The sequence below is a fragment of the Schistocerca gregaria genome, chromosome 1, assembly GCF_023897955.1.
Source record: "Schistocerca gregaria isolate iqSchGreg1 chromosome 1, iqSchGreg1.2, whole genome shotgun sequence".
In the NCBI taxonomy this organism is placed as follows: Eukaryota; Metazoa; Arthropoda; class Insecta; order Orthoptera; family Acrididae; genus Schistocerca; species Schistocerca gregaria.
This window is the reverse complement of record NC_064920.1, coordinates 217,425,830-217,435,874: the sequence shown is the minus strand read 5'-3', so window position 1 is coordinate 217,435,874 and position 10,045 is coordinate 217,425,830.

The following is a 10,045-nucleotide window of genomic DNA, read 5'->3' as shown; positions in this document are numbered from 1 at the left end:
GTGAACTGGGTTTCACATGATTGATGTTTTCAAAATCTATGCTGATCAGCATTAAGGAGGTTATAATGTTCAAGATACCCCCCCCCCTCCCCACCCCACCCACAGATAGGCGTACCATAGGTGCACCCACAATGCAGGGGTGTCTGTTGAGAGGACAGACAAACGTTTGGTTACTGAAAAGGGGCAGCAGCCTTTTCAGTAGTTGCAGGGGCAACAGCCTGGATGATTGACTGAACTGGCACTGCAACACTAACCAAAACGGCCTTGCTGTTGTGGTACTGTGAATGGCTGAAAGCAAGGGGAAACTACAGCTGTAATTTTTGTGAAGTGAAGTTCGGTGGCAGGAGGAACAAGACTTCTGGTCAGATGAATACAGGGTCATAAATAAAAAATCAGATAGGAGTAATGCAGGAGTAGGTTTAATAATGAATAAAAAAATAGGAGTGCGGGTAAGCTACTACCAACAGCATAGAGAACACATTATTGTGGCCAAGATAGACACGAAGCCCACGCCTACCACAGTAGTACAAGTTTATATGCCAACTAGCTCCGCAGATGATGAAGAAATTGATGAAGTGCATGATGAGATAAAAGAAATTATTCAGGTAGTCAAGGGAGACAAAAATTTAATAGTCATGGGTGACTGGAATTCGACAATAGGAAAAGGGAGAGAATGAAACATAGTAGGTGAATATGGATTGGGGGAGAGAAATGAAAGAGGAAGCCGTCTGGTAGAATTTTGCACAGAGCATTACTTAATCATAGCTAACACTTGGATCAAGAATCATGAAAGAAGGTTGTATACATGGAAGAATCCTGGAGATACTGACAGGTTTCAGATAGATTATATAATGGTAAGCCAGAGATTTAGGAACCAGGTTTTAAATTGTAATACATTTCCAGGGGCAGATGTGGACTCTGACCACAATCTATTGGTTATGAACTGTAGATTAAAACTGAAGAAACTGCAAAAAAGTGGGAATTTAAGGAGTTGGGACCTGGATAAACTGACTAAACCAGAGGTTGTACAGAGTTTCAGGGAGAGCATAACGGAACAATTGACAGGAATGGGGGAAAGAAATACAGTAGAAGAATGGGTAGCTTTGAGGAATGAAATAGTAAAAGGCAGCAAAGGATCAAGTAGGTAAAAAGATGAGAGCTAGTAGCAATCGTTGGGTAACATAAGAGATACTGAATTTAATTGATGAAAGGAGAAAGTACAAAAATGCAGTAAGTGAAGCAGGGAAAAAGGAATAAAAACGTCTCAAAAATGAGATCGACAGGAAGTGCAAAATGGTTAAGCAGGGATGGATAGAGGACAAATGTAATGATGTAGAGGCTTACCTCACGAGGGGTAAGATAGATACCACCTACAGGAAAAGTAAATAGACCTTTGGAGAAAAGAGAACCACTTGCATGAATATCAAGAGCTCAGATGGAAACCCAGTTCCAAGCAAAGAAGGGAAAGCAGAAAGTGGAAGGTGTATATAGAGAGTCTATACAGGGGCGATGTTCTTGAGGACAATATTATGGAAATGAAAGGGGATGTAGATGAAGATGAAATGGGAGATATGATACTGTGTGAAGAGTTTGACAGAGCACTGAAAGACATAAGTCAAAACAAGGTCCCGGGAGTAGACAGCATTCCATTAGAACTACTGACAGCCTTGGGAGAGCCAGTCCTGACAAAATTCTACCATCTGGTGAGCAAGATGTATGAGACAGGCGAAACTCCCTCAGACTTCAAGAAGAATATAATAATTCGAATCCCACAGAAAGCAGGTGTTGACAGATGTAAAAATTACCAAACTATCAGTTTAATAAGTCACAGCTGCAAAATACTAACGTGAATTCATTATAGACAAATGGAAAAACTGGTAGAAGCTGACCCCAGGGAAGATTAGTTTGGATTCCGTAGAAATGTTGGAAGACGTGAGGCAATACTGACCCTATCACTTATCTTAGAAAAAAGATTAAGGAAAGGCAAACCTACGTCTAGCATTTCTAGACTTAGAGAAAGCTTTTGACAATGTTGACTGGAATACTCTCTTTCAAATTCCGAAGGTTGTAGGGGTAAAATACAGGGAGCGAAAGGCTATTTACAATTTGTACAGAAACCAGATGGCAGTTAACAAGAGTTGAGGGACATGAAAGGGGAGCAGTGGTTGGGAAGGGAGTGAGACAGAGTTGTAGCCTCTCTCCGATGCTATTCAATCTGTATATTGAGCAAGCAGTGAAGGAAACAAAAGAAAAATTCGGAGTAGGTATTAAAGTCCATGGAGAAGAAATAAAAACATTGAGGTTCGCCAATGACATTGTAATTCTGTCAGAGATAGCAAAGGACTTGGAAGAGCAGTTGATCAGAATGGACAGTGTCTTGAAAGGAAGATATAAGATGAACATCAACAAAAGCAAAACAAGGATAATGGAATGCAGTCAAATTAAGTCGTGCTGAGGGAATTAGATTGGGAAATGAGACACTTAAAGTAGTAAAGGAGTTTTACTATTTGGGGAGCAAAATAACTGATGATGGTCGAAGTAAAGACTGGCAATGGCAAGCAAAGCATTTCTGAAGAAGAGAAGTTTGTTAACATCAAGTATAGATTTAAGTGCCAGGAAGTCGTTTCTGATAGTATTTGTATGGAGTGTAGCAATGTATGGAAGTGAAATATGGACAATAAATAGTTTAGACAAGAAGAGAATAGAAGCTTTTGAAATGTGATGCTACAGAAGAACGCTGAAGATTAGATGGGTATATCACATAACTAATGAGGAGGTAATGAATAGAATTGGGGAGGAGTTTGTGGCATAACTTGACTAAAAGAAGGGATCAGTTGGTAGGACATGTTCTGAGGCATCAAGGGATCACCAGTTTAGTACTGGAGGGCAACGTGGAGGGTAAAAATTGTAGAGGGAGACCTAGAGATGAATATACTAAGCAGATTCAGAAGGATATAGGCTGCAGTAGGTACTGGGAGATGAAGACGTTTGCACAGTATAGAGTAGCATGGAGAGCTGCATCAAACCAGTCTCAGGACTGAAGAGCACAACAACAACAACCATCTCTCTATGTTTGAGCTGAATATATTCTACACCAAATTGATATCAAGGATATTTGGACTTTGTTGTTTATGGATCACTTCAACTACCCTTCTTGTAGATGGGTGTGCCCTGTGACTTTTTCCAAGAACTGGACATAGTTTTTTGTTTGAGGGACCATGATAGATTATAGTTAGCAGAGGGGCTAACTGAGTCACAAATTCAGTACAAAAACTGACAGGGATTCCATCACACCATGAAACATTTTTCAATTTTAATGATTTCTGCTGTTTCTCAACACCACTGACACTTATATTTATTTCATTCATTTTTTAAGCAGTATGAGGGTTTGATTGGGGCAATTCTCCTAGGTTTGCCTTTGTAAAGGAACATTTGAAAACAGAGTTAAGTATCTCAGCTTTTGCTTTGGTATCCTCAGTATCAGTCCCTGTCTCATTCTCTAGGGACTGGACACTAACTTTGGTGCACTAATGGCCTTTATACATGACCAAATGTTCTTTGGGTTCTGTGAAAGATCATTCGACAATATTCTGCAATGGTAGTCACTGAAGGCACTGTGCATTGCTCTGTTGACAGCCAAATGCATTTTATTCAGCATCTCTCTATCTGTAACCTTATGCTTTGTTTTACACCTATTATGCAGTATCTCTGGTTTCTTTAGAAGTTTCGTTACAGTGAATGTATACCATTTAAGTTCCCTCCCATTATGAAGTGTTTTACTGGGAACATATCTATCAAGAGTGTGTGCTCAGTTATTCTTTTAAACCTGAGCCAGAGTTCCTCTAAATGCCCCTAACTTGTGCTGAAAATTTAAAGATCCTTACTTAGATATGACACTACATATATATCTCTTTCTGCTTGTTTTAGTTGTCCATTGTACTTTCGTAATCATTGTTGCCACAACTGTGTCATGGTCACTGATACCAGGTTCAGTGTGGACATCCTCAAAGACATCAGGTCTTTTTGTTGCCAATATATTTCCATCATGAGTGGGGTTCCTACCTGTTCTAGGTAGTTTTCAGAGAAGTCATTTAGTAACGTTTCACAGGATACCGTATCATGCCCACCACTAACCAAACTCTAATTTTCCCAATTTTCACTGGTGATTATAGTATGATTTGGGAACTTACACACAAGTGAACTGAGGTTTGCTCCATAGTTTTCAATTACATCAGGAGACGAATTTGGTGGGCGATAGAAAGATCCAGTTATCATTTTATACCCACCCCTTATACTGAGTCTTGTCCAAACAATCTCAAATGCAGCTTCAATTTGTATCTCAGTGGATTTGAGTTTCTTGTCTACTGCAACAAATACCACCTCTATTTTGCATTGCCTATCCATTTGATATATACTTAAATTTTGCCCAGAATTTTCAGTGATATCAATGTCAGGTTTCAACCAGTGTTCTGTACCTAGTATTATGTAAGGTTCACTGCTTTCCACAACCGCTTCAAACTCTGGCACTTCACAGTTTACCATTAGGATTTTAATACTCTCATTTGTAGGAGGCATTGCTTCCAATTTTATACTGATATTCCTGGGTTTTCTACAGCTATCATTATCTGGATTGGATGGAGAGTCACCTAATCTAAAAAAAAAAACTCTTGTATGCACCCCACACACAGTCAGCTACCTGAGAAGCAGCCTCTGATGTGCGGTGCACGCCTGTCCTATTTAGGAAGACCCTATAGCTCTCAGCTCTATGGCACAATACCAGGAAGTCGCGGCCTAGCTTGTCACACAGAACCTTCCAAGTTTCTGGTCCAGTGCTTCAACTTGCCTCAGAACCAATGAATCACAAACAGTTCTTGAGACAATTCTGTAAATTATGAGCTCTATTGAAACTCAACACCCAAGGCTGGTCTTCTCAACTTCCTCTGCTAGTCACTGGAATGACCCAAGTATGACCTCTGATCCCTGCACTTGGTTGCAACCTGTTCCCTCAGTGGTTGCTGGAATAGCCTCAACATGTTGAAGGCAGACACACTGAGTGCACCTGATGTCCCTTCCTCACCCTTGCTGACATTTCCCTAAGAGGTATCATCATTTGCTGCACATTTGAACTGCCAAAAATTAATAGACCCGCACCCTTTCTCGTTTGCCTCCTTCTGATACTGAGCAAAACAAAGGTGAAATGAGTCCTTTTGGCTCAGTTTCAGTTTCAAAAGGTGGCACCTCAAACGTGTTTGTTAGAGGGATCGGTACAACACCCTGAGTCTTCCCTGATCCCCATCCACCCTCTACAGGACGCCTAGATCTACCACTGATATGCCACTCGCAGTCAATTACCGTCTGCACAGATGCACAAGAGAGGATAGTACTTGAGGTACCTCTGGTATAAGTATCACAAATACGTGACTCTCGGGAGCTGTTCCAACGCACCGATCCACAACAGCTGCCAATCGTTTGCAGTATTCAGGAGGATTTCCAGCTGTTTGCAAATGTCAACCAACTCAACCTGTGTCTGAGAACAACATTCACAATGAGGCTGCATTGTGGCTGGTGCAGCATATTACAAGGCAATGAACAAATAAATTAAAATTAAAGCTGCTTATTATCTTTTAATCTGTTGAGCTAAAAAGTTACCAATTTCCCATAAAAATTGAAGCAGATGCACAATATGAGATTTCTATTAAGGCAAAACAAAAACCTGTGGTAACCATTACCAGTTTCCTAAAAAGTTTGGCATTGATTATAGCTGCTAGCAAACTCACAAACATATTTCATTTACGATATATGCATATTATGTATGAGGCCTTCCTCTTTAAGGAAAAACTGGATGTAACACAATGTTAGTTAGAAAAATGGTTCAAATGGCTTTGAGCATTATGGAACTTAACTTCTGAGTCATCAGTCCCCTAGAACTTAGAACTACTTAAACCTAACTAACACACATCACACACATCCATGCCCGAGGCAGGATTCGAGTCTGTGACTGCAGCAGTCACGCAGTTCCAGACTGTAGCACCTAGAACCGCTTGGCCACTCCGGCCAGCGTATTTAGAAAATCTGCTGCCATACAATAACTAAATCACAAATGCCTATCTGTTACAAATTGCTCGTAGATTATGCAAAGGGCAATGGAACCTTCCAAAAATTGATTGATATAGAATGAAATTCAGGGATGATGTATTAAATGCACAAAGAAAGTTGACACTCGGCGCACTAGCTGATGAGGGCGGTTTTAAATGGGAAATACTGTGGCTGAACTGTGAACTACAAATGTTGATTTGCTATGCCTTAAATTACGAATCCGAAACACTCATACTGCTAACTTACGAAAATATAGTTTTGTAAACGTTCGAAAATTCTCATACCTATTTCTCACATAATTGCACAAAGAAACTGTGGAAACATTGTTTTGAACATGGATAGACCTACTGTCCTCAAAAATTAAAAAAACACACACACAAAATTTAGTTTAAGCCTACATTTGGCGATATCAGTGCTAGTTATCATGGCACTCACGAACATTCTGAATAACTAAACATAAATATTGCACAGGTTTTTCACTCAACTTATTCTTTGCGCAATTCTACACTGGCTTCGTGTCGAGGAAGAATACTGCAGCGTAATCAAAATCGCTAATATGTGCAGCACCAACAAAGCACCATCTTCTGTCTGTTGCAGCTAACAATGCAAATTTATAAAATGTAATAATAACAGTATTAAAGTTAAAAATTTTCGAAAGCATGAACTTACACGTATGATGGCATTAAAAATTGTCAAAAAGATAACATCCATAGCGGACAGTGAACATATACGATTGAATTAAAAACTGACACAAAGCTAAATACGCATAGGTGACATCTTACATTTGTATGGGTATGTATAATAGAAGATGAAGTGACACTAATTTATGTGGGGTTACAATGCATGATGGAAATTAAGAAATCACAATAAATACAAACATGTAGGCTTATTTCTCTACAATGCCAGTTATTTCAGTATATGAAACAAGATGAAGAACAGATAAAAATAATTTCAATGTGTTATTTGACGATTAGAGAGCTCATGTTCTTACTTTTCTGGCAAGGAATTTTGGAGAGCTAGTGTAAGTGTATCTTTTAAGTATTCATCAGTAGAGTAAAAGGAGTCCATGACAAGTAGTTCTTTTACTTTTTTCTTGACTGATAGCCCTTCACTATTTCTTTTTGTCATAGGAAGTTTATTTTACTGCTGAGAGTATGTATTACTGACACCAGCTTGACACCTAATCAGTCTCTGATGCAGCAGATGAATGTTCAGATTTGTTCACATATTGTGACCAAGTATATCCCTATTCATTGAAGAGGTGCATGTTTTCTTTTTTTAACGTTTATGACTGTTTCATTATACAAATACAAGGTACTGGTAAAATTTTCAGGTCTTTTAAAATGGGTTTTGCTGATGATGTAGGATGTTCTTGCTTCATTATCTTTAACAGCCTTTTCTGCATTATTAAGATTTTTTGCGATGGCCCCCAGAAGGGGATGCCAATTCAATTCAGTTCAATTTATTATCATCCATTTTATCATATACATGACATAGGAATTGTGATAGGGAACGAGAGAGAGCACAATTTATATTTTTACAATTAAGGGAAGTAACATTTTCTTAATTTACATACACTTTACATATTTTGTCTTCTTTTCACACGCAAGGCGAAAGAAACAAAGGATTACACAAAAAAAATCAAAAGATGAGCACTATCTGCTTAGATAGCAAAGAAATTCATCAATATTATAGAAACTTTGACCTCATAGTAGCCTCTTTAACTCTTTTGGGTAGATACATCACACTTTTTGGTACCATACAGGGCTTTTGAATGTATGTTTCTATGGAAATCAAGCATGTTTCTGGTTTTATAGTTGTGCATTTCACTGTTTAGAGAAGAGAATTCTTGATTTGACTTGAGAAAAAAAAAGATTCATAGATAAATAAACTAGGGAAGGTCAAAATTTTCAACTCCCCAAAGAGCCCTCTACATGGATCTCTGGATAATGGACTGAGTGGCAAGATGATGCCAGTAGGATTGTGGGGTGATAGGATGCTCCAAAATCAGGTGAAATTAAATGGTTCTTTGTGCAGAAAGCGCAAAAAAAAAAAATACATAGTCAAAGGAATTTGGTGCATTAAGTGCAACTTTTGGTTACATGAGAAGTGTGCAAATGGGTGGCTGAAATTTATAAATGACGATATTCAGTGAACATGTCTTGACTCTATAACTGACAAGAATGCGCAGTCCGCACTAAGTTCTCATGACAGAATTATTTGTGTTCTTCAAAGTGACACTGATGATCTGAAAGCAGAACTGATTCTGTTAAAACAGGAAAATATTAAATTGAAACATAAAGAATGTTGTGTATGTGAAAAAATTTCAGTGTTAGATATACCTACATCAGCAAATACGCGGTGTGATGTAGCTGACAAATGATGAAAAAATTCAGCAATCTTTACGAAAGGAAAAGAAAGTGAAGATACAGAAAAAACAAACAAATGTAAGTGGAACAGTGTAACATACAAAATGGCAGAAAGAAGCATTATTATTAGACAGAAAGTGAATTCTTTATTATAGGTGACTCATTGTTGAAAAACATAATTGTTCCAAACTCCAAAATCGATGTTCGACCAGGAATCAGGACACATCAATTGCATACACACCTAAATTATGCCTTAAAGTGAAGAGAGAATGCAGCAAATAGGCATAACAGAAACCCAGAAGGTGTTTTTATCCATCTGGGAACAAATTCACTTCAAAACAACAGCAAGGAAGAAATTGTAAACCACACAAGGAACCTCATCCGAACAGCCAGAAGAGTCCACTCAAATTCCAGAATAATAATAACTGGCATTGTGTACAGGAGATTGGTGAATGATAGCCATGTGCAGAGAATAAATAACAATATTAAAGAACAGTGCAATAAAGTAGGATTTGTTTTCATTGATAATAACAAATTTTTAAGTGCAAAGTGTCTTGCCAAAGATGGCCTACATCTGAATAGATGGTTCAAAAATATATAGTAAGATGTTCATATAGGTCATAAAAGATAAGGGAAACTGATAAGTAGTGATGGAGATTAAAAAAGATGTGTGGCATTAAGAAAGACAAAAGCATACCATTATCTGCCAAGAAATGTGCTAAAGCCCATAACTAATAGTCAAAGTAGATATGTTATCCACTGGAATATCAATGGTTTAAAAACTGATGCTTCAAACAATAAAAGCTCCCAAATAGATTAACTGGGAATATTTCTGCAAGAAAGAGCAAATATTAGAGTTGTTTGTTTAAATTAGCACTGGTGTAATGAGGACACAATTAAAATTTTAAACAAAATAGGGAACTTCAGATTAGCAACTAGCTTTTTCTGAAGAAATAAGTCATGTGGAGGCTCATGTATATTTTTACATAATGGTATAAATCATGAGACCAGAAACTGTTTAAATTATTTAAATGAGGGACATGTGTTGTGTAGAAATAGTGGACTCACTAGCAAATGTTATAATAATCTCAACATACAGAATTCCAGAGATGTCAACATGTCAACAACAGAACTAATTTATCTGAGGTTCAAATTATGGTAGAAGACCTTTGTAGAGAAAAACTGTAATAGCTGCTGATTTTAATATTGATATCATATGTGATAGTAGCTATGCTTCAGGATTCACTGACTTAGTAAAGAAATATGGTTTCAAATTGAATTTCTTTGAATCTACCAGGGACAATGGGCAATCAGCAATCTGTATTGACAATGTTCTAACTGATTATGTATATTATGATGTGTATACATTTCGTCTAGATCTAGGTATTTCAGGTCATTATGCATTGTTCATTGTGCTGCCCCAGACAGACAAGAACATTTCATATATGAGAACCCATATGAGCATGAACTTGAGCAAAGAAAACTTGCTAGCATTTAGTGAGAAGCTAAAAGAGAAAACAATGCTCTTTTGATCATTGTAACTCAAATGATGAAAACTTTGAGAAGTTCCTAAATAATTT